Consider the following 24,842-nt stretch of genomic DNA (forward strand, 5'->3'; position numbering starts at 1 on the left):
AACCCAGCTGAGACCTAAGCAGTGAATGGGCCCAGTCTTTCAAGTGAAGGCAGAGACTTGCTCTGGGGAGAGGGAATTACACAGAAATTGCCTGGAGTTTGGAACAAGTCCACGTAGTTTTAAATTAAGCTGTGGATTGGGGAACACTCTTATTCAGTGGATGTAATGAACCTAAAAGTTGGAAAAGCCTGCTACTAAATGAAAGCTCTGATACAACTCCAGCAACCGCTATGACCAAAAGTGTTGAAATGGCATGGCAAAAGTTGTTCTCATAGTGCTTTTAGGCCAAGTTGAAATTAAAAGCTGGGGGTGGGGGACTGGGGGGACAAGCGGTCGACTGAGGGTTTTTATTTTTTTATTTATTTATTTTCTTGTTTCCCACTTCCTAGCAGTATTTCCAGCCTATCACTCCCGTGGTCAAAATGGCAAGCTGGAAGTCAGTGAAGCCGAAGTTAGAGCTCCCCAAACTCTGACAGCCAAAGGCAACCGGAGCAAAAGCTGCGGTGGACGTTTGTACCTGCAAAAGCAGCTGAAGCCCCACACCGGTGGGGCTGTAGGGCGAGGTGCCTCTCCCTGGGTGATGAAAAGGAGGGCGAGTTGCCTGGGCTAGCAAGCCCGGTAGGGATCTTGGGGCGCACCGCGCTGCAGCAGCTCCCCACCGGGCTCTCCGCGGCGCGCTCCTCGCGGGGGAGCCGCAGCGGAGCGGAGAGGAGCGGAGCGGTCCCGTCCCGCCCCCGCGCCTGCCCAGCCCAGCCCAGCCCCGCGGCGGGGGCGAGGCTGCCCCGCGGGTGACCCGCCCGGCGGGCGCGCCCCCTCCGCATCACACGAGGGGGCAGCGCGGCCGCTCGCTCTGCCCCGGCGCCCGCCTGCCTTCCCTCCTCTCGCCGCCTCGCCGCAGCCCGGGCTCCGCCGAGTCAAAGCGCGGATCAGGTTCCCTGCCTCCAGTATAAAAATCTCGGCGAGAAAGCTCCGGTGGGAAAGAGATCGGAGCCGTCCGTGAGCAGCGCAGGGATAGGCGGCGGCAGAAGCAGCCGCTGCTCACCGGGGACGGTCGCGGCTCGCCCCTTTCAGCTGCGGGAGAAGAGCTTTTTGCCGCCCGAAGTAAGTCCGAGGCAGCGGCGGGCACTCCCGGGTCCGCCCGAGGGATGGTACCTCCAGTGCTTGTTCCGCCAGGGCAGGGTGGGGAGCGCTTCCCCTCGTCCCTGCCGCGGCTCCGGGACACTTGCCCCAGCAGGACGCCGCGGAGGGTGGCCGGCCAGAGGCGTCGTGGGGCTGGGTGGGAGCAGGGGTGCACCTGAGGGGGACACCTGAGCCCCCGGACACACCTGGCCGAGGCGGTGGGTGAGGTCTGGGAGTGCCCAGGAGCAGGAACGGGACCGCGCTTTGCCGGGTGGGGAGCGCTGCCGCGGTGCTTCGGTCCCTGGGAGCGTTTAAATGCCAGTGCGGGGTGAGAGGGACAGCGGTGGCGGTGGGCGACGTGACCCAGCGGGGAGGGGAGGCAGGAGTGTTCGGGCAGGTCCGTTTCGAGAGGACAAAAGGGCAGAGGAGCGGCAAGCCCCCTACGGGTCCCAGTTACCCTGTGCCGGGAACGTCCCGGCTGGAACTCGGGAGTTTAAATTGTACCTTCAGACCGAGCGCTTCGGCTGATATTTTTCTTGGGACTTTGCCTTCTTATCCCTAATTTACTCCTGGTGAAACAACTAAATCTAGCAAGTGCTGATAGATCGGTCTAAAACTGCCGTCGTTAGTTCGTGTCTTCCCCTTCCTCGGGAGGGATAGGCTGGGGGAAAATTGAGTTAACAGTGGGTGAAAACACAGTTTCCTCTTTGTTGAACGTATATGCGATTCTGCAAATGTTTCATGGTCTTCAGCCTCGGTGCTTCTAACTCCTTACGTTCCTTTCTTCTCTCCTTTTTAAAAGTACAACTTTTCTTAGGGGAGTGGTAGTCTTCATTCTGCAGGAGCTTTTACATCTTCCACTTGGCTGTCGCACCTCTCTTTCACGCTGCCAGTGGCTTTGCCTTGGTGGTGAATGGCTACTGCACTTAGTGGCACCTTCGGGAGCTGGCTCCTAGGATGTCCACCTGAGAGACTGGCTGGTTCTTGGGAGCACTGGGGAAATGTTTGTGACAGGAGTTAAATCTTTCTCTGTGACATAACCCTGGAGCTATGGATAGTGGTGTTTTAACTAGATCCTGTTTGCTTGCAATAACTTGTATTACGGTAGAGGAACATTTTACCTGTGGCTCATCAGCTCTTGAGTTGATGTCCTTTCCTTGTTTTCCCTCTGGGCACTGATTTTTTTGTGCTTTTAGCAAAGCTCAACTTTTTGAACAAAAAATAAACGATGTGTGTAACTGTATTAGGGAAAAGGAGGGAAGGGATGGAGAGAGAGACAGAAGGAAAGTAAAAGTTGTTACAAAGAAATATTTGGGTTTTTATGTGTTCTGAGCAGTGTTCTTGAGCTGATTACAAAACAAATTTAATGTTTGTGTGTTTGTTTTGTTTTGTTCGTTTCGGTTTCCTCCCTGAAAAAGAATAAGAATTTAAAAAAAAAAAAAAAGTCTGAACTGTTGATCATGAGAAATAGTTTGAAGGGAAAAAGGAACCAGTGTATTTATGACAAAATTTGTTAATTTGCTTAGGAAGGAAAATTTGGAAGTGCATGGAGAGGGTACTTCATTGAACTAAAAAAAAAAAAATCAAACCCCCATAACTGACCCCAAAAAGCAGCAAAACCAATTCCTGCTGCATATTTTAGCAACTTTTGCTAAAGAGAAGGAAAGTGGAGATTTAATATGCTCCTGTCTCCAGGCTGAGCTAAACTCTAGTGATTTTTCATATATGAAGCTTTGGGTGAAACTGAAGGACAGAAACTCACTGACTTTACTCCCACATCAGCTCTTGGGTGGGGAAAAAGAGAAGCCAGCAACAAACCTTTCTTTTACAAATGGTAAATATTCGTTTATAGTGTAGAAATAGCCTAAGAAAAACAGTTTTTTTGCAGTTATCCAGATGTCTATCCCCAGTTATTTGAGATGCAGTCTGTGGCTGATGTATCCTTGCCAGCAGAAGGGCTGTCTCACTATAGGATTACAAAACATAGTGCTGCTATCCCAGTACCATATGCCTGACACTGGGGACACTGGAGGGTTATCTTATTCCTGACACAGCTGTACTGATGGATGTTTTTTGTAGATTAATCTTTCTGCCACGAATGTGAATATTATTACTTAGTGAACTTCCAGCAGTCGTGGCTTCGGCATGGTACTTCCTTGACGTGTCCTCTATTTCTTCTTGATCATTCTGGGAATGGTTGTTCTTGGCTCCTTAGATAACAATTAAAAATAATTCTTCACAGGAGCTCTGAAAATGCACTCATTTAACGAATATTATTTTTTTTCTGTGTGTGTGTTTGTATGTGTTGGGGTTTTTTTGTCAAGGAAAATACAATTTATCTAGTGTTATGGTATAACAAGTGTTTTAGTGTAAGACTAGGGCATTAGGGATGGAGCTGGCATGGCTCATTGCTTCTGCTCTGTTCAGGCCCCCTCATTACCTACATTCCCAACTGTGGCGTTTTCTGTGGGAATTGGACTTTAACAATGTATGCTTTGCTTCGATATTTACAACCTCTTGCTGGTCAGTGTATCAAAAGCATTTTCACTTAGAGGATGCATTTCAGGACTTTAATTGAGGAAATCTCTTTGTTGTGGGGCTCCATAATAAACCATACAAAATGCTGTCTTTGAACGAACTAGGTCACTGTAACGCGTGCACACATAGAGCGATTCTCATCTGCTCAGGGTAGCGACACTCGCTTGAGCCATATCCTTGGTGAGCTTGTCCCTGATTTATCCTTCTTGGACTGGCTTGTTCACAGGGAGCTTATGCTGAAAATTCACTGCTGGAGGTCATTCTCCATTCTTGGCATCTCTGGCAGCCTTAAGCTTAAATTGCAGCCTCATTTTCTATCCAATCAATACCACTCTTATGTCGCTGAGTTTCCATGGTGCCCCCAATCTTCTGTCTACATATTGATGTCTGACAGCAGGAATAGCATTCTGTGTCACTATATATACTTACTAAACCTGTCAAAACTATTTAGGGTCTGTCGCACTAATTTATATCCATATCCTGATATTGTTTGTATCTGTTGAGCTTTGACTGATGGAACTTGCTGCACTAAGGAATCGGCCCCAACAATGCACTCCAGGGATGGCTCAAGGGATGGATGTTTTGAGAAAGGGGAAAAAGACTCTCTTCTAGAGAAGCTGGGGTAGTCTAGAATCCTTTGAGAACAATAGAGTCATTTTGAAAACATCCAAGTCTCAGTGGCTCCAAGTTAATGCTTTGGAAATTATTCTTCATTGTGCTGCTCTGAATGCACAGAGGGTCCTCTCCAGTGGAGCCGTGGAGAGGAAAATAGAAAAGTGGGCATTGTCAAGTGCTCAATGTGTATTTGAGGGAAGTTTGGGGAAATTTGAGTCAGTTGTCTGACATCAATTTCTTCAGCAGAAGCACTGTGGAAAAATGGAATTAGAGGAGCCAGCAATGTTTTCTGTAATGTGGATGTTTTTGTTTTACTGCAATAACCCACAGAGCTGAGTTGTTGTGTAAGAAATGGTATGGCAGTGTCTCTGTGGACTGACACAGCAGCAAGGAAACCAGATGAGAAAAGGCACATCTTCTATATGTCACTAAATTCCAGGGCACTGACTACTTGTTACTCATGTCAGCAGTATTAGGCACTAAAGATCAGACAGATTTTTTAAAAAAATTAAATATGCTTTGTAAGCTGTTGATTTTAGACTGAACAGAAGTGGTCATCAGCTGAAGATCTCTTTAATCCCACTGCCTTTAACGTAAGCTTGATCCAACCCATGAAATAAGAGTTGGCAGTCAGTATGGAATTTGCTTCTTAATATTTTTCTTGTTCTTAGTTGTCAGAAAAAGTGATCTTGTGATGCCAAGTTCATCAATACTTTTCAGACTCTAGGCTCCTACAGTTTTTTCCCAAGTGAAAATTAAGGACCTCAAAGACTTAAAAAGACCTGTTGCAGGTTCAGTTTGTTTTCAGCATTGGTTCACCCTACCATGGTAGAAAGGGTCAGCAGGACTCCACCTAACTAGACACTCTCTTGGCCAGCATATCTCACCTCCTTTTATTCCAAGGAACAGAATCACTGTGCCAGTTAAAGTATCTGGCTCTACCTTCTGCAGTAGCACTGTGATGATTTTCTCTTTTTCAAACTTTTTTATTTGCTTCCTTGTCTATATGTGTGGGAGTGACTTTTGAAAAACTGTAGTTGTCTTGCAGACTGCTTTTTCATGTCTTCCAGGCTGAAGATTGAGAGAACACAGCTGTAGGCAATTTGATGGGAGATGAGAAGGGGGAATGGGAATGTAATAAAAGAGAGCTGTATTACTGATAAAGCCAGGGGATTTTCACCCTCACCATCCCTCCACTCCAAAAAGCCCTTCCTAGCCTTCCCAGAATGGCACATTCTGGTTTCAATGGGGATGACCTCTGGAGGTGAGGAGATGAGCTAACTATATCTGAGGCAAAATCCAGTTCCACTACATTAAGAAAAATGTATTAATGTGTTATTTTGGGCCTTAGGAGCACATAGCTTGGCAAATGCCACTGATGGCATGGCAGCTACAACAGAGGTGTAAAGACTTTTAGAGCAGAAGAGGGTTACAGTATTTTCAGATAAAAATAGTCTTTGAAAATAAATAGTGCTTGGGTCTTCTGCACACTGCCATTTAGTAAACTGCAAAGTTTGGTTTTAACTGGGCCTTTCTCCTTTGAGGCCTGCCAGCACTATTTCAGAGCTCATTAAATGTTTCACAAGACCATTATAAAAATCTTCCTTCGTCATTAGTTTCTACACAGTTTCAGCATAGCTTGGACCTTGTAAACATCCCCTGTTTAGTTGTGGATGAAACCACCATCAAATGGCTGTGGGGAGGGAATAAAAAGAGGAGGAATTCTCTAATACCAGTCTAAATCTGTTTTTTGACACTGGTCTACAGGTAGCTGACCACATAAACAAAACAAAATTTTTGCCATCTTCAAACAATATTTTTGGAGGAATTCCCTGTCTGTACGGGAAAAAAACCATCTCCTCTCAAGAGTAAAACCAGACAGAACAACTGGGAGGGAAGACAAGACAGGATGGGCTCTGCTTTCCTTCCAAAAGCCTCATCTACGCACCTGGGCTGGTGCTCAGATATTTTAGGGAGGCTGGTCCAGCTGAGTGGAGACAGGCACAAGACTATGAGGTGAAGCTAGACTGTTTCTTAGGCTGGAGTGCAAAGTTGGTCTTGATCTTCTGAGCTTGGTAAGACACAGAGACAGCTCTGCTGTTGTCTTCATCATCTGACTTTGCTAATTGCGTCTACCCGTTGCCTTTTCTGTCCCTAAGGATTAAAAAGGCAAAAAACCAGATAATTTTACTCCATGGGTACATTGGAGTTCCTTGTGCATTGACACAAACAGTAAATATATATGTATCTGTGGAAGCCAGACTGTCCCTGCACAGATATAACTGAATTAACTTCTCAGATTCAGTTCCAGTGGATATCAGGCACAAAGCCTGTTTTTTTCTCTCTTTTTTTTTTTTCTTTTTCTCCTCAGAGCCATGCAAACAATGGCATTAGTTTTATAACCAACTAAAGATGATATGTCTCTTTGCATTTAAGGCTTCCTTGTTTCTACTGGATTACTAGAACAGCAGATTCATTTATGTATGTATTTATTTTTTTAGCTCTACTCCTCACACATCATGTATCTCGAAGTGCAAAGGATCCTTAGTAGTGGAATGCAAATGCATGCACCCATCTGTAGCCAACAACAGAAGGCTCACAGTCTGTAGCATCTTTTCTTCTGTGATAGGAGCATCCAAAATGTGCTTAATACATTGTGTAAGGGTATTTGTTGTAGCAAAAACTTTGTTTTAAAAGATAACTATTTTAGGTGTTCTGTCTTTTCTTTTAGCAGATTTATGACATGTGAGCAGTAGTGGGAAGAGTGACATTGTCTCAAAATGCCCATTTTAACATTTCTGTAATGCTCATTTAGGCACTTTGTCAGATGGTAAGGGATGGATCTCTTAAGGGACATTTGTTTCTTTGAAAGTAAGATAGGAATTGATTTAGAAATAGCCTTGGTAGAAAGATGGCAGTTCTGATATGGTGGTATCTGTGCAATGGTGCTACAAAGTCACAACTTGCTTACAGACAACCAAGCTTCTTCCATTTAAATTTTTAGTTCTTTTTCAGGTCACTAGAAATCACATTCTTCCTGTGTAGAAGAGATTAATATTTAACCAGGCACACATCCTCCAGACATGATTCAGGCAAAGTTGATGCTTCAGCAATAGCTTAATCAGAATAAGGAATATATGTTCAGTCTAAGATTTAGAAAGAGTACCTCCTCCTTTTTTTTTGGCAACAAATTCTTCAGAATAAGACACAAATGCCCTATAATGCTGCTAAATGGTTGTGACTCTTCTTGTGCTTGTTGCAGCAAAATCTCATTGCTTTCATTGAAAGTGTCTTTGGAGTGAAGAATCTTTTAGTAAATTAGAGATAATATATTGTTCTGATATTCAGCCTTAAATCTGATAGAAAAACACTTTAATTTGCACAATAAAAAATACATGTCTAAAAGTAGCCTCCCTCCACCCCTCTATCACATTGAACAGAAATAAGTTCTTTTTCTGCCTAGGATGGTTTCACCTGGAAAACCAACCTTTTCCTGTAGGGATTTAGCTTGCTTTTTGGTGCTGAAAAGCCCCTGAGATGCCATGGTTGCTTCCCAATGGCATCTGCCACCTGAGTGCCTGGTTGTTTGCTTGGATTGCTGCCTTCCCAGAGGCCGGAAAGATATTTTCCTTTGTGCAAGAGTCACTTGCTTTTATTAGAAGCCTGTCTGGCTGCAGCTGATATGCAGTAGGGACGGGTGGATGGAAAAAATCTACTAGCCAACAGATAGGATTTTCAGCAGTCTTCCAAAAATGCTGCGAGCTTTGATTCAGGAACTTCATGTCATTTCACTTAGTAAATCCTCACTTTGCTAAGCTGTCCCTTCAGCCCGTGTTTCTTGTCCGATTTGCGCGTTGTCAGACGCTTTTGCTAATCTCTCTAGTTGATGTTTGCTTAAGTGATTATTTGGCAGGAGCGTGTGAGCAGGCGTGTGTGTGTGATTGCTGTTGGCATGGCAGTTGGTATGATATGGCATTAGCATACTTGTTCCGTGCTCTGGGCCTCCTCCTCTTCTAGGCTTATTTATGCAGCAGAAGGACAAAAAAAACTGCCCACAAACCAAACCAAAAACCCCTGCAAACCAAATCAGAAACCCGTGTGGGAGCTGCTTACGGTACAATGATCCTGTGGCCTGTTTGACCAGAGATCTGCAGAGTTCAGAGGAGCCTGAAGGTTGCTCTCATTTTTCTTCTAGTACTAATCCCAAATAGACCATCCACCAGAAGAGGATTCGTAAAGAGCTGGCAGGGATTGTGGGCTGCCTAAGTAGGGGTATCTGCATTGAATCTGATCTTTGCTGTGCTTGAAAATCCCATGGGAAACTGTATTTATGGGGTGGTAAAGAAGAAAAGGCAAACTCCTCTGCCTTCATATTTGTTAGCTCAAGAGTCTGTCATTAAATTGGACATGGGTTTTAGTTTGTATTTGGGACTCATTAATATTGAGTGGTCATTTGGATTATAGGTGTATGTATTTTAAGAGGTGCTGTTCTCTTCTTTCCATCCCTTCCAACTTGAGCTGCAGCCTGTGTGTGTCTTGTGCATTGCTGGAACATCTTTATGGACTCTGAGTTACCTCACTGAAAACAGTGGGATTTACAGTGGGACAGACTAAATGTAAAAGTGCACGTGAAATCTTTGCTTGATTGTGCAAACTTCATTTATAAGTTTAACATCATTAGTGGAAATAAAGCCATCTGATGACACAGTATGTGTTCAGGTCCATGCCCTTTGTGAGTGGGTGGGATGAAAGCTCTCACGAAAAGTTTTCTAGCAATACATTTACCATGTGGCCAAACATCACTTGGTATATTTCTGGAGACCTGTTTAGGCATGAGCTGCTCTTCTATTAATTTTTTTTTTTTTTTTGGTAGAGTCAAGCTAATGATGAGCTGGGTTTCTCCTCTACTTTCCAATATGAACTGCTTCTATTAGACCATGTTACCAGCCACACCTTTCCAAAGCAGAGTCTGGGCCATATGGGTGCATACCCCCTGGCCAAACCTGTCCCTCAATGGCAAGCTGGTGCTGTGAAGGTTCTGAGTTTGTCCTGATGAGAGGTGGAGGCTGCCATCTTCCCGCTGGGATCAGCCCTTGGTTTTGTCTCTGAAGGGAGACATCTTCTGGGCTTAACATCTGAAATGTTTTGTAAAGTTGGCTGAAATCAGAAATGCAGGAGAGAAGGGAACATTTTCTCTCTCTGTTTGTAACTACCTGGAAAACTTGCCATGTTTTCATGAGGGAAAAAAAATCCGAAGTTCAAAAAGGGATGGGAATGGGAGGAGAAGTGTGTGAACTTCCTGTTCTTACTCATAATATTGATCCAGAAAAATTATTTTGAAGCTGCTTTCAGAAATATTTGTAGGCACTTCCAGTATTTTGCAACTGAGTTAACATTTAGAAGCACCTCTTCTTTCTTGGTGGTACAGTTCCTACATAGTCCTGGCCTTTGGCTGCTTCTCTGTGCCCAAATACAGCACCTCTGTACTGGTTTTCCCCAAGGGTGAGAGCTTTTGAGAGCAGTGGTAGGCTGAATACTGCCACACAAGAAAAGGACTTAAAAAATAAAGGTGGCATCTTACGGCATCTACTTTGTTAATTTAGTTGCTATGTACTATATTTTAGTTTGAATTATTTATGACTGTGTCTGCAAGTCCTTTAAATAAGAGCCCCTCTTTCCTGTGCTAACCACAACCGTAGGATGAGTGGGTATGGCAGGCGTGTGTTTTTATAGAGGAACAGAGAGAGATGTGTGGAGACTTTGCCCTGACATCATGCTTTACACACACCCCAAAAGCAGGTCTCTGCTGGGAGAAACTTAAAAAAATGTAGGGATGCATAGCAAAAATGTGTTAGATAACTTTAGACTTATCAATTGTGCAACATGTACTGTAAATGACAAGTTCACATCTTTATGCATTGACACTTACAGCATGTGCAATAACGCTCTGATTCCAGTTGGGATTTTACCAACTGACATTTCTCAAGTAATTTTGTATGGGAATTTCTTGTCTTATTTAAACTGCAACAAACAAAAAATTCAAAGCAGGAGAAGTCTGTGAAGTGTAAATTATCTGTCTTAAGTCAAGAAAAATTGAGGTTGAAATATTTCCTCTAAGGCTTATCGAAATGGAAGTTTTTGTGTTACTGAATCTGTGATTTCAGGTCAGTGGAAATCTTGTTTGTATCTGAACACTTCCAGAACTTAATGGGCATTAAGAGAATGGAAACAAGAACTTAGCCTACATATGAGACAGACACATTTGCTACAGTAAGCTCTTCATGATGCCCTGTGATGTCCAGCTCGTGCTCTTCATTAGGGCATTTTTATGATCATGGTGTCTCAGAAATATATGCTATAGAACACAGCAGTGGGCAACGAGGAGCATTTTCTCAAGTTTGTTCTTTCCTGATCCATTTAAAATTTTCTTCAAAGCATACCTTTGAGAATTAGAATCTAAGTGTAGTATTTGTAAGCATTTTAAACAGTTGTGATAATTGTAAGTTATTATAAAGTTGTCTATTTACAAAATAATTGTAAACAGTTGAAATAATTTGTAATTGTTATTTATAATTATTACTACTATTACTGTAGAATTGAACAAAAATAAAGTTTTATTTCATTTTTCCCCACCAAAACTTGTCCTTTCCCCACCAGACATGTCCTTTTCAATTGCTTCAGAGGAGAGGGTGTTTTGATATTTTTTCTTTTTTCTTTTTTATTCTCCCCATATAATCATAACTTCTGTTGCAAAAAACATTTTAGCCTTTGATTGGTGCCCTTAGCAGAGAATAAGCTTGGTTTTCACTGTCTCATGCAAAGTGTGATTGGTATGAGATGAAAGGGATATTTTTTTAATCTCATTTATATCTCTCTTGTATTCCTTCAGGTTTAAAAGATATATTCTAGGCCTAAATACTTTTTGGAGTAGCAGAACTTCCAAGCTGCAGCTGCTGATCCCAGGTGAACTCTGCTTTCCTTGCTCAGATACCTGTGTGGTCCCAGCTTTGCTGCCTTGCAGAGCTAAACCATCGAAGGCAGAAAGTGCTTCTGTTGGGGAAGGTGAAATAGGAAAACCTTATAAATATGATTGCCTGGCAAAAGATTTGGAAAATACAGACATTGAGATGAGAACTAGATTTGAAATAACAAACCTTGACTACTGAATAACTAGAAAACAATAGTATAGCCAGGTTGAAAGCAATCCCCCTTTCTGATTAAACAATGCCCTTTACTTGCAGATAGGTCCAAAGGTCAAATGGAACGCTCTGTCTCACCCCCAATGTATGGTTCATCCCACACCTGTAACCCTCCCCTGAAGTATCAGGTATCTGTGACCCCATTGGCCCAAGTCCTGTTCCAGCCCACCTTGAAGCCCCCTGATAAGGTGTGCCCGAGGGAGCGGACGCTCTCTTGGACCTTCCCCTGGGACCCTCACCTGGAACCCTCCCTCTCTCTCCTTCTCCCTATCTCCCTGGGCCTGCCACGAGTTGCGCCTGGCAACTCCAAGCAGGGCCTTTCCCCCTTTTAATAAACCACATTTTCTAAGACCTGACTTCAGAGATCTCTCATCCATCCAAACTGTCCTGGAGACTCGATCTCGCTACATGCTTCTGTAGCAGCAGCTGGGTCAGTCTGTGAATTAGGCCTGGCTTTTCCCTAGGCATGGACCACTCTCTTCAGTCCAAGTGTAAAAGATGTGAAAGTGGATGGCAGAACGTGGTTTGAATTCTGTAAAACCAAGCTTATGTGGATTTCTTAAAACTCTTTGCAAATAGTGTTCACCTTCCTTAGCTTTAAATGTGGACAGATCTGGAAGGCGTTTTCCCCTGGACAGATAAGCCGCAAGCAATCTCCTTTAGTTTTGAAGATGTATTTTCATTACTCTGAATAGCTGAGGTTTCCTGAATCTTAATTTTGAATTCATGTGTCTATAATGTCTTTATTTTCATAACCTCAACTTATCTCTGCTTTTATCTCTCTTCTATTTAAATAGTGCAGTAGGTCGCCTTTCATAAATATTACGCATTCTCTCATGTTTCTCATTTTCAGTAGCCTTTTACAGCCCCATGCCTAGTTCTAAATCAAGAGAATATTTCAATTTCTTTATTTCTAAGTGTGGTCACAATTCAGGCCCTTATTTTAGCAATCACATTTAGCTGAAATTTAACACAACATTCTATAATTTTAATTTCCACAGTGAAACTTTTTTTTTTTTTCATATTACAGCTTGCAATTTTAGAAGTGCTGCTCCAAAGTTTTGTCTGCTCTGATATGACTATTTTGCTAAGCACAGGGATGTGACATCATCTGTCTTCAGAACTTTCTTGATGTCTAGAAGTTAGTTCAGTAGTGACTGGAAGCAGATAAATACATATATATATTGTTTGATTGTGTTTTTTTTTTCCCATTAGACTTCAATATGTCTGTGGTGAAAATTATCTGGTATTTGTGTTGTCCAGTTGCCTGGATAATTGGGAGAACAAGGATCCTCATGCTGTTGGTTAACACTACATTATATGGACAGTGTGTTTTTGTGGCCTTGTTTTCCATTCTTTCTATGAGATACTTCACAAATACCTTCTGCAGCACTGATCCTAGGCAGGACTTTGGGTGCTAAAACATCTCCCTTTTGTATGAAAAAATTATTGTTATCCTGGGAGTCTCTGTTCCTTGGCGAATATTGAAAGAGTGACAGCTACCTCTTGTACCAAGATGACAAGAGCTCTCCTAACAAAGTCTTTGAAAATCTGAACAATTTACATCTGGTAAAAAATAGCCAGGATATGGTTTTGAAACCCTTTTGTAGGTTAGTGAGTTGTCATTTGTAGGTTATGATTTATCATTGTGAAAAATACGCTTTTTTAGGTTTCTCTAGTTTGTGGGGCTCTTATTTCAGGCTAGCTAGTTTACTTTTGCCTTTAACTGACTTTTCTCAGCTCTGGAAATGCAGTTTAGTGCAATCAAATTTCTCAAGTAATTTCTTTTTTTTCATTGGCTTTATTTTATTTCTCCTAGCTCTGTCAGTTCTGCCTCAAGTTCTGCACTTGTATGACCCTGGGGCATGCATCTCCCTTCCCTGCTCTGAGGTGAAAACCGAAGCAGGGGAGCCATTTAACTTCTGTGCAATCTCTCTTTTTGCCCTCACTGACTTTGCATCAGGAGAGTCTGCAGGACCCACTGGCTCTTCTGGAGTTCCAGTCTCCCGTGTGCTTAAGGAATGCCTTATTACTTGTCACAATGCATTTGCTTCCTTGTTCTTCAGCCTTGCTCTTGGACCTCTTAATCTCCACTTTACATCTCACTTGCCAAAGTTGTTCTCTCCTATTAGTTTCACTTGGGCTGCATTTCCATTTTCTTTCTCTTAAAGATATTCTGTGAGTGAATAAATTCTTAAACTGCATTTGCAAAGTAATTTTGTTTTGTTTTGGTTTTTTTTTTTTTTCTGACTGACCAGAAGTATCATCAGTGATTGCACTTTGGCATCATTTTAGAATATCTGTGCTCATTCTTGGCATACTTTTGGAAAGGACGGCTCTCAGGGAGCAGAAAGAAGCGACTCCCAGATTCTGTGATTTTTAAAACCTGGTTCTCTTAGCACTGATAGTGACCTCCCAGTCATACACCAGAATCAGGCAGTAACTGTGGTGTGAAGATTTCAAATGACTGTGAGAGAATTCTGTGTTTACATCCTGTGGAAATGTATCTGAACTGTTGCAGTCCTCACTTTAGAAATAAGTCTAGAAACAGCCCTAATTCCTGTCATGGTTTGACACTGGCGCAATGCCAGTGCCTCCATGAAAATGTACCTTTTTAAATAATTGCTGTGAGATGTGATCAGGAACAGAGCAGAGCAGGGCCAAACTTAGTAACAAAGAAAAGAATTTTATTAAACTACTACTACTATAAAAACTACAAACACTAAATCCTGGATGAAGGCTTTCCAAACCACCCCTCCTCTTCCCACTTAATTTCTAAACAAACTCAACAGTGAGACACCACCCAGGATCTTGATCAAGTTGTTACCTTTCAGATATTCAAATACTCAGTCCTTCAAGGGAGACAGGAGTCTCTCCTGTGCCACAGACCCCCCAGGAAACACAATTGCCACCCTTGTGTTTCCATGTCACACATGGCAACCGCCCGGAGAAAATCTGCCATGGTGACACTCTCCTTTCCATGTCACAGTGCTCTCACCACTGTGCATGGACAGACTGCTCATAGGGCTCCTTTAAGGATGCTTTGCCATGGACCAAAAGAGACAACAGTTCAGTTTTTCATCTTGGGACTACAGTCCCCCCCATTTTCCCCTGGGGCTGAGGGTTCAAGAACAGAGGTCCTCTTCTCCTCTTCTTCTTCCTTGAAGATAGAGGGCTTCTCCACACCTTCTCCAACTCTCTTCTGTTCTCTCTACTCCTCTGCTGGTAATCACTGAAACAAGTCTCTTGACCCACCAACACACCCCCCTAAGTGCAGCTTCTGTTAGGAGAATTTGGTTCAGTCTATGGTTAACAAGAAAAGTCCAGCCACAAGCCACTCCATCATCTCCTTCCAACTCGAGAATTTCTTCTTCTATCATCTCGGATCCCAGACTGTCTCTCTTCTACTTCAAATCAAGGAGAAGTAATATTTTACAAAGCCTTAATTTCTCAGGAAAGGGTTAAAAGCTCAGACTCCCTGGACGCCTGATATCTCTGCCCAGCAGCCGATTCCCAAGGCCAAGGCTGGGCACCTTCCCCCCCCGCTCCTTCTCCTCCGCGCCGGCAAAGTTACAGGTGCCGTCTGGACTCTCTATCTCTTCCCTCTGTGGGAGGGGATGACAAAGGCATCTCCGCTTCTCTCCACCCTTCTGTCCACAGGAGCTGGCTCGGTTCCAGTCCTTCTACCCCTCAGCTCACCTCGACCAGGGCTCATGGCTTCCCCTCCCCCACCCAGCCCCATGGCTGGGCAGGGGAGGTCTGCGCAGCACCTTGACCGGAACCAAAGAGAGCGAGCTCTTGGGAGTTCCTGCTTTTAACCCCCTGTGTTCTCAGAGGCGTATCCATACCTTCAGTGGTCACTCCAGGTGCCAATATCCAAACCTGACCACGGATTGGTTTGACCCAACTTCCTGAAAAAAATCACTTCCATGTCAAACCACGACACTTAGAATTAATAAATTCTTTTTCATTGTTTAAGGCTTACTCATTGTAGATTTCCCTTCTGCAATCTTCAAACTAACTGCCACCATGTGAGTTGGTTACACTGACAAGAAATAATTTATAAAAATTATCCCACTTTCACCTTTATGGAAAATGGTAACACCATCATTTGGTCACCAACTATTTCACATTGATCAGCCCTGGTCTCAGTTGGAGGCTTGTATATTATCATCCTCAAAACTGCAGCTCAACATTTCTAGTTGGAAACTCTCCCCTCCTGTACCTCCCTGTGAGGAAGGCCTGAAAAGTCCTATTTATCCTTCTGGCTTCTTCCTCCTTAGCTGGTATGTGTGCAATATTGTATGGTTTTGCCTTTTCAGAAGAATTCCCTCTAAGCATTTTAACTGATCTGAAATATCGGAAGGTCCACCAAAGTAAGTAAATATATATGTAAAAGTAAATGTATATATGTATATAGGCTCATTGTGATTTAGATTGGCTGTATAATTTAACAATTTTTGTGCTCCTTGTTGTGGGGGGGGTGTTTTTTGTTTTTTTTTTTTAAATTAACAGCTAGGCAAACTGTACTCCAGGAAGCTGTTTGTGATATTAGAAATGTGAGCTAATTGCACCCACGTACATCTAATTTGTTGCCCTGATGCTTTTCAGCTGTGGTAAATGGATAACTATTTGAAAACAAATATGTTGTCAGGAGTATAATGTCATGTGCAAACTACGCATTTTCCCTTAAGTCTGACTGTGTTCAGTTTATCTGATGGTGACTAAGTCTCCATGCATCTCACAGAAAATTATTTTAATATTAACTTCTCATAGTAACACTTACACTTCTAAAATGTCTTTAATTTAACTCCTAGAATTATTTATATTATTTGCAAAATTGATGTTTATTCTCTTCTCTTTTTCCCCTTTCTGATTCCTATTATGGAAAATCAAGTCTTAGTAAGTTGAGGTTGTGGGTACTTTAATGTTATTACCTTTTAAGTGTGGAATCCCAAAGCAGCTCCTTTTTGAAAGAGAGGAAGCTTTTGTTTCAGCCCTCATTTTGGAGCTATCCTGCATGCTCAGCAGTGGTGGGGAGGGCAGGGTTTGGACATCTGCCACTGTGCTTGCTCTTCAGCAGAAGGTCATGTGCAACCCTTTCCCCAGGTTGCATTCCTGTGCACAGATGGAACGAGAGAGATGGGACAGTAGTGTCTTATCACTAGCTGATGTCACAACAAGCAGTCTCAAAACATCTCTATGCATTTTTTTTTCTATTTTGATGCATGCCAGCATCTTTTTAGCAGAAGAAAATCAACTTATGCAAACATACACCAAGAGCAGGAAGGGAAGGCTATTTGATCAGGAAGTATGAAATGGGCTTGTCTTTAACAGTTGGTTTTCTTTCTTTGTGCTACTGGAACAAGATTTATAACAGTGATTAGTAATCTCAAAGGTCACCTAAGCCATTTTAAATTCAAATCTTTAGAGAAAAGCATCTGTAAAGGAATATATGAAGAGGAAAGAGGCAATTGTGAGACTGAGCTAGGCAGCCCTGACACGTTCTTCCATTTCAGCAAACTGGTGTTTGCAGGTTAGGTGCACTGCCACTTGTCAGCCCTGTCTCTCAGCATTTCCATATAAGCCTGTTAACTGGATTGGGCTGGACTTAAGAAAGAGCTCATTCCTAATCTTGATGAGCTCAAGTGGCTGTTATGGAGGGTGCTGTGCATGGGCACAAGGGCTTAGTGTTCCTTGTCATCATGTGAGTCACTAACTGCGTTATGGGTTTTGCTGTGACACACACAGCACCAGGAGAGACAGAAGCCAGCTGAGGTTGCTGATAACCTCCTGCTTCTAAAGGTGGAGCTTTTATAACATTTGTCCACCGTGCCTCTGAGTGTGGCAAATGAAGCGGTGACAACAAACAACTTTTATTTAAAGTCAGTTGTTTGGGTGGAACTTGAGGAGAAACATGCCTGATTTCAATGGTGCTCCACTGTGCAAAGGCTTTGGAAGTGAAATAAAAATAAGTCTTTCTTAATAGCACACCTGTGTTTGGCATCTAGCTGCTAATGCCACTGCACTGAACTGCATTGTTAGAGGATTTGTGAAAGAGGAAAGAACTTAAGTGCTCTGATCAGAATTCAGTGGAAATGTTGTCATATCACAGGACTGCCAGCCTCCTGGGACTGGAGTGAGCCTTCAGCTTGGTCTGGTGGGATTGGTCTGTGGGATTTGGTGGCCCTGTTAGCAGCAGTGTGTTCTCTGCTGCTCTGGTGTTCACCACAGCTCATGCAGCATCCATGATGTTGTCTTACGGTGTGCTTTCCCATGTGTGTGCTTTGCAGGCTTCCAGCAGCTCTGTGAGGTCCCAGAGAAACCTATTATTGATCCCATTTTCCTCTCTCCCTGTGTGTATGGTGGAGCACACAGCATGTGTGTGACAGGCAAATCACAGCAACTGAGGTCAAGAGAAGTCAGAATGTTCTGGACAAATCAGTTTCTCTGGAGCTGAGAGAGCTTTTCACTGTAAAATGGGACACACCGTCCTTTGGGGTTAATAAAATGTGCACATAGAAAATTTGGAAATGTATGGTAGTAGGAGACCGTCTGAGAGCAGTTCCTATTTGCTACCAAGAATGCTGAGTGTTAATCTGTTAACCCAGTCACTCCAGGACAGCTGAGCTCTAACTGTGATTTGTATGAGTTGTTTGGTGCACAGGGACTAACCTAGTTACTGTGTATTTTCAGTTATGACACGTTTTGGTGTGAGAATTTCCAAGTGGGAGTTGGGTGTAGTGGCTAAAATGTGCTTGACCCCATTTGGTGCAACTTCAGCATCTGCCTGTTTGGAGGCTGGGTTGGTTTGGAGCTGGGGACGCTCCTGAAGAGGTAGAGACCTCTCAAAACATTTGACTTTGTGATTCCTGGAACATCCAGCATAGCTGGAAAGGCAGATGAAGATGGGTGTCCAAGAAAGGACCAAAGAGGATTGATTGCAGGGTGCTTTAAACCTGAGGAGAGGACTTTGATGTGTTATGACAAACCTAGACAGGACATCCTGGGAGCTCCCAGGCCTAACGTTGATTGGAAAACAAGCTGCATTGTCCTGCTCTTAGACCCTTTTTCCAGGGCCAGTCTTGGGACAGCTGTTGGGATGGTGGAGCTGGGAAAAAGGGCTCTCACACCGTGGGGAGCAGTGGATGCTGCAGGTAGTAGTTAAGAAATAGTGCGAGTACAGGGACACCAAGGACTGCAGCAGCAATGCATCTTTTCTTTTTCATCCTTGTGGCTAGAACAGGACTGTGAATACAGAGGAAGTGCTGTAGGATAAGACAAGACCAGGGCAAGAGAAATGAAATGATGCAGTGTGAAATGCTTTGGCAGAGTTGTGTGTAGGAAGATTGCATTTTGCTTGTGTGCAGCAAACTTGGTGTAGTTAATAGTATTTAATGCTATTATTATTTTTTTTTAAGTTTTCTTTTCCATTCTTTTAAGCAATGTGTTTACCACATAAAGGAAAACAAAATGTTATTCATATATGTATATATTCATATATGTAGTACCTTCCAGGGAATTGGGAGGAGTCCAGTGCAGTTTGAAGTTGACACAGATTTATTTATTCCTGGCTGAAAAATCAGTTCCTGGGATGCTGTGGGACAGTCCCCAAGCAGACGTGTGATTGGACTTTCAAAAAATTCTAGCTTCTTGTGTCATACTGTCCCTTCAAAAGATTTCAGGACATTTTTAAAAGCTGGTCATGATCTGGGCCCATGTATGAGTGTTCTCTCCCATTCTCTTTGCTATCCTAATTACTTTTAATTTGCAGCACCTGAGCCTTGAGGAGGACTCCCATCACAAATTATGTGGAGTCTCAGGATCTTTTACTAGATACAGAGTTCAGGCTTTCTCTTGCTCTTCATTGGGAAAAATGAGGAAAAAAATCTATTGCTGAAAACATATTGGGTTAAGAAGACAAGAGATGAAATAATTACACCTTATGGTCCCTTCAGTGTAAGGATAAGTGGGGGTAGTATCAGACTGCAAGGCAAATCAGAGGCAGAGCTTCTTCAGAGACTTCCCCAGGCATGAGCTGGCTGGTGTGATGGCAGAAAGTTCGCAGACTCTTTGAGGAGGTTGATGTTGTGGTGCTCCTCAGAAGCCTGAGTGTTCAATAGCATCCCTTCCCCATTTTCCAGTCACACAGGCTGCATAAGATAAAAGCTCTGTCGAACTCCAGGACCTTGGATCGGTCTGGTGAAATCCAGCCAGCCATTGTGAGTGTGGTTAATTCACACCGTCGCCACAGAAGACAGAATGGATCTTTGAAACAAATGTGGTGGTGGGGGTAAACCCATCAATCATGTGAATGCTGCTTTACAGTAATTCACAACTGCAGCTTTTCTCCTGAGCAAGGGCTGGCCGAGTCCGATCAATCCCTTGGCTCTCAAATGGGTCTCAGCAGGCAGTAGCTTGCTCCTTGTGGGTTTGTATGTACATGAAAGCCCACTTTATATTAACTCTGTGGAATAGTATTTTTCCCTCTCTCTAAACCCCTTAGCACTAATTCAGTGTAATTATACTCACTGAATACAGTACTGACAGCCCCACTCCTCCCCCTTTCCTGTCAGGATATTTGCCTGAAAATCGCTAGATGAAGAAAATCCAAAACAATGATGGGATTCTTTGTTCTGCTCTTCTGCATTGGTTTTTTATTATTTGAATGTAACCTGATGGTCATACTTTCAAGTATTTTCTTTAAAGCTGAAGACTGAAAACACGTTTTAATATTTTTTTTTAATTTTAAAAATTAATGAAGAATTAGACTTTAATCTATAAGGAAAATGTTAACTATTGCAAAAGCCATTTCTAACTGAGCATTGGAGTAATTATTAACAGTCTGAGGCTGCTGAGGACCTCTTTCTACCTTTCTGGAAAGAAAGAAAGATGTCCAAAAAAGGCAGGGAACCACTTTCCACCTGTTCCTTTTTGTGTTTATGTCTGTGTCTTAGGGTTGGGTGACATTTTCCCTGTCATGTTTAAGTGCTGAAAAAAATTATGCAAGTGGCTTAGCACAACATATTTTAGTCCTTTCTATCTCCATATGTATGAATGAAACCTATGTAGTGGAAATATCTGGAAAACAGTGATTAAAAAGGATTTTAGGGGGTCACAGGAAGCAGGAATTGGCAGATGAGCTCTAAATGTAGTGCTGTGGAGAAAAGTCTAAAACCAAATCTTAGGCATATGCCTGAGAGGGTCAGACCATGGTGATGATGGAAATGCCAGGATAAGGCATCCTGTGTTGGTGTCAACATTTTCAAAAGATGCAAAAGAAAGAAATTAAAGGAAAGGAAAAACTCTTCAGCAAACTAGTGTCTGGAGAAAGTTTGCTCTGCAGCTTATAGAGCTTAGTCTGCCTGACAAACTCAAGAACAGATAACCACATTATAAATATCTCCAAGGAAGAAAAATTACAAGTACTGAAGGCTTCTCTTAACTTGCTGGGGAAAGCTATGATAAGAAAAATTCAATTACAAACTAATTTACTATATTACAGTGTTGATGGTGCGAGGCAGGATGATAATTTCACAAAAGCTTTCCTTAGAAGACAGTGGATCTCGCATCTTAAAAAGTGTAAATGGCAAATGTGGAGTTGTGGGTACCAGAAGATTGGTACAAGGAACTAACTTGGGGCTTTTGCATAAGAACATCCATTTTGTCTTGACAGAAGAGTTTTTCTCAGCTTCTCAGAGGTGAAATGTGGGCAGGTCAGGGAAGCAGAAGTTGTGCTTTAAAAGATAGCAAATGTGTCCTGCTTTAGCAAGTAATTGAGTTCTCTTTTTAACTGTAATATGCAAATACTGTAATTTAGGTGCCAATTTGCTTCCTACAAAGGCTGTGATATGTTGCAAGTCACACCTCTTGCCCTTTATCATATCAATTTGTAACTTGGCTCCTGTAAACCTAGAGAAATAGACTCAAACATCATGTGAAAAGCAGAGGGAACAGAGAAATATGCATCATCGAAACTAAAAGGGCCAGGTTGGGAGGTCATTTACCAGCAAAGGAGAGAGTTGCTTACTCTTTCCTTTCTAGACATATTTTGGTTGTTGGTAGTTTTTTCTGGTTTCTGTTTTTTCTCCTGCTTACTTTGTCTTTTTGGAATGCTAGCTTAAGTGCATGCTTTCCTTTCCAATCAAGAGATGTTTTCTTGACAGCAGACAGGCAGGCCACAGCCCTTATTCCTGAAACCCAGCTCCTGAGACACAAAAGGTCTCCATCCAAGCATTATCTTCCTCTCTTCAAGTCTCACCTATATGAAGTCTCTTAGAAAGGTGAATCTGAATGAGGAAAAATATGCATTTTTGAGATAAGTGGACTGTGTTTAGGTGGGGTGGAGGAGGTGTCAGCTTTATAGGCTTCCTTTGCTCATGGGAGCACCACATGCTTTTTCTGGTCATGTTGATAAGCCAGTACTGTTTCCAGAATGTAGGGAAATGCTGATTTTCCTCTCACTGAGAAGAGTGAAGAAGCTTAGCAGCTTTGAACTCCAGTTCAATCTGAGCACTGGCTATTGCTATAATAAATGTCTGGCTTCATTTAAGAAGATTCTGAAACATCAAATACCAAGCAGGATTTTCCCAAATGGGAAAATCTGTTTGTTCCTCTCTCCGAGAATATGGAACTGTGTCAGTCCTTAAATTGTGTAATACAAGTTGGGTGGGGAGGACATGGGGCAAGAAAGCCAAAGTTGTAAGCCTATGATGTGGAAGGTGATTATACATCAGTTCCACAGACCTTGGAGCAGCCTCTCTTCTCTTTGTCCTGCTTTGTTTTACACAAGGATCATTCTCCCCAGTGAGCATTAGGACCCATTAGGACCCTTTTGTTTTGTCTCTGTGATTAATTTTGCCTGTTTTGATGATTGTGTCGATCTAGTGGAACTATCTGGTGATTCAACTTCAAAAGGCTGAAACTTTAGGCTGAAAACTTTGGATAGAAGTGCCAGGATTGGACCAACCTGGGTTCTGTGGAGCAGCAGGAAAGTAATTCTGGATTTCTAGAGCCAATGAGATATTTATTCTCAAACTTTACACAGGTAGCTTCTCCTGTTGCTACAAAAAATGTTTTCAACAAGTTGTGTTGTTTAGGCCAAGGGATCTTAATTTTGAACTTTCTTCTGTGAGCAGTTGCCTAGGTAGCAAACTTCCTAGCACAGGAGAGGACAATTGTTTAAACAACACACACAATAAGTGTTACCAGAGCCAGATAACTACAGATAAGCAGGCAGCTTAATGAGATTAGAGGGACAGCAGTAGATACCACAAACAGAGGCATAATACACTACGAGCTATTCAGATTAGCTCCTAAAATCCTTAAACAGACTTTACTGAACTGTGCCTGGTTGAATTGTTCTCTTGTGGGACACTGTGTTTTGATTTGTGTTGCTGACCCAGAAGAACAATCCATGCTACCTTTTGAGTAATTGTGAGCTGCCAAGGCTGAGAGTTCAAAGCCTGGAGCACACTGAATTGGGGAAAGGCAGCCAGGAGCTGGTGCTCTTGATGAACAGATGGTGACCCAGAAAGCTGTCTGCTCAGCAGTAAGTACTTAATGACATGCAGGTGTCCTTCATGTTTGGCGCACTGAAGTTTTTAAATTTACTGTAGGAAGTTTCTTTGAAGACCAAATGAGGCTTCCCACCTCTGTGGAGCCATTTGTGGCACAATTTGCTGCTTCCAAAATCTGTCTGTTTATGTTAAACAGATGTGCAGCACAGAGCTGACCTGAACTGCCCTACAGCAGGAATCAACCAGAGACATCTTCATTCAGGACAATTCAAAGCCTTAGCCTGAGGCCACCAGACAGAAGAACCATTTAGAGGGTAGCTCTAAAATATTACTGATATCTGTTCTTAACAGTAACACAAGCTTGTTATGCCAGAGCTGTTTGTTTGCTCTGTCTGTGTGGGATAGCATCATCCATCATCAGCTTTTGTTGTGTCCTGAATAAACAGTGATTTTTTTTTTAAGAACTAGCAAAACCTTTCCTAAGTGATCTCTTTCTGTTTTCAAGCCAGATTTGAATAGGCAAAGCTACATGAAGGTGGGGAGAGAGGAAGAGGTCTGCAGGTCAGAGGCCTGGGGAAGATGAGGCAAGGTGTGAGGATGTGAGGAACATCACTGTTGGGTTTCTTGGTCGCTTTCCTATTCCCCTCAGCTGTGTTGCAGGGCTCTCTCCCTTCTGTCCTCAGCCTATGAGTCTGTAGCATTACTTGAAGCTTTTCCACCTTAGCAGAGCTGTTTCTCATGAAGGACAAGGCACAGAGGAGTAGCAGCAATTCTGCATTATGCCTTCAGTGCTGGCATCCCTCTGTAGTGAGATGTGCCTCACCAGCTTTAATAGGCAATACCTGTGGTCTTAGCAAGCCTTTGTGTGTTTGGAGGGATTGAGTCCCCAGTAACAGGGGATAAAGGCAAAAAACATCACCTCAAGAGTAGGCATTCTGGAGGTGAAAAGGAGTGGTACCTGTGCCTACTTCTGGTTTTGATAGATGTGTTTTGATAGCTGTGGAAGAGAGATTTGGAAGCAAGGGAGAATGCCAGCTTTAGTTTCAGTTAATTTGTATACAAGTTGCCAATTCTGTTTTTCTTTATTCAGAAAGCTTTGTGACTATACTGGCTCCCTCTGACTGTGATTCCCAGGCTGTATATTGTATATTCACTGAAGGGAGTGTTTCTGCTTGTGTGCCTGAATTTCCCTCCCTGAGGAATCCTCAGGGTAGCTCAGGCAGGGACAGGGTATGAGCCACCATGGAGGGTAATACAGATTAACCAAAAGCTGGAGCTTGAGTATGAGCTCTGGGTCTGAGCTCACTGGCCAGCAGAGGTGCTAACGTCATTCCCAGGAAGCTTGGCTTGGCATCCAGTTCACTGAATTAACACTGAATAAAGTTTAATGATTCCTGCCTCTCGGGTGATACCTTTTCACTCTAATGCTAAAAAAAAGGGAATTAAATTGTGGCAAAAGGATTGGAGGAATGAAAGAGAATCATGCCTGATTAGCTTTAGGAAGGAGGAAAAAGAATCTCACGGTTCAGAATGGTAATCACTCTGCAAGGGGCAGCTATCTCCTGGAGTTATCACTTAATCTCTAGGTAGGCTCTCTTCTGAGTTGTACTTAATGGGTAAGCTTTGGACTGGCCTTCACTGAAAAGGAGAACTGCATTATTATTTCTCTGTTGGGATAAGGCTGGAAGGCAGTCTTAGGTAAGAATTTGCCTCTTACTGAGATCTGCCCTTTACAGCTTTTCTCCCATAACCATCCCCAAGGGCCCTGCTGGCTTCTGCCTAATTCTTAGTATGCTTGAGATGAATTTTGACTGGATATTCTGGGAAGTCATCCATTATATAAATATCCTAG

At 42.8% G+C, this 24,842-nt stretch overlaps 1 protein-coding gene across 1 annotated transcript in view; it reads left to right on the top strand.

Annotated features, from left to right (window-relative positions):
- Positions 1-778: 778 nt before the first annotated feature.
- The window catches only part of PTN (pleiotrophin), a 79,750-nt gene continuing 55,686 nt past the window's right edge, over positions 779-24,842 (top strand). Inside the window, exon 1 of the mRNA XM_068190848.1 lies at positions 779-1,101. The gene's annotated coding sequence lies outside the window, so the exon portion shown is untranslated. The remainder of the gene's footprint in view (positions 1,102-24,842) is intronic.

This window comes from Anomalospiza imberbis, chromosome 5 (genome assembly GCF_031753505.1).
Source record: "Anomalospiza imberbis isolate Cuckoo-Finch-1a 21T00152 chromosome 5, ASM3175350v1, whole genome shotgun sequence".
Classification (NCBI taxonomy): Eukaryota; Metazoa; Chordata; class Aves; order Passeriformes; family Viduidae; genus Anomalospiza; species Anomalospiza imberbis.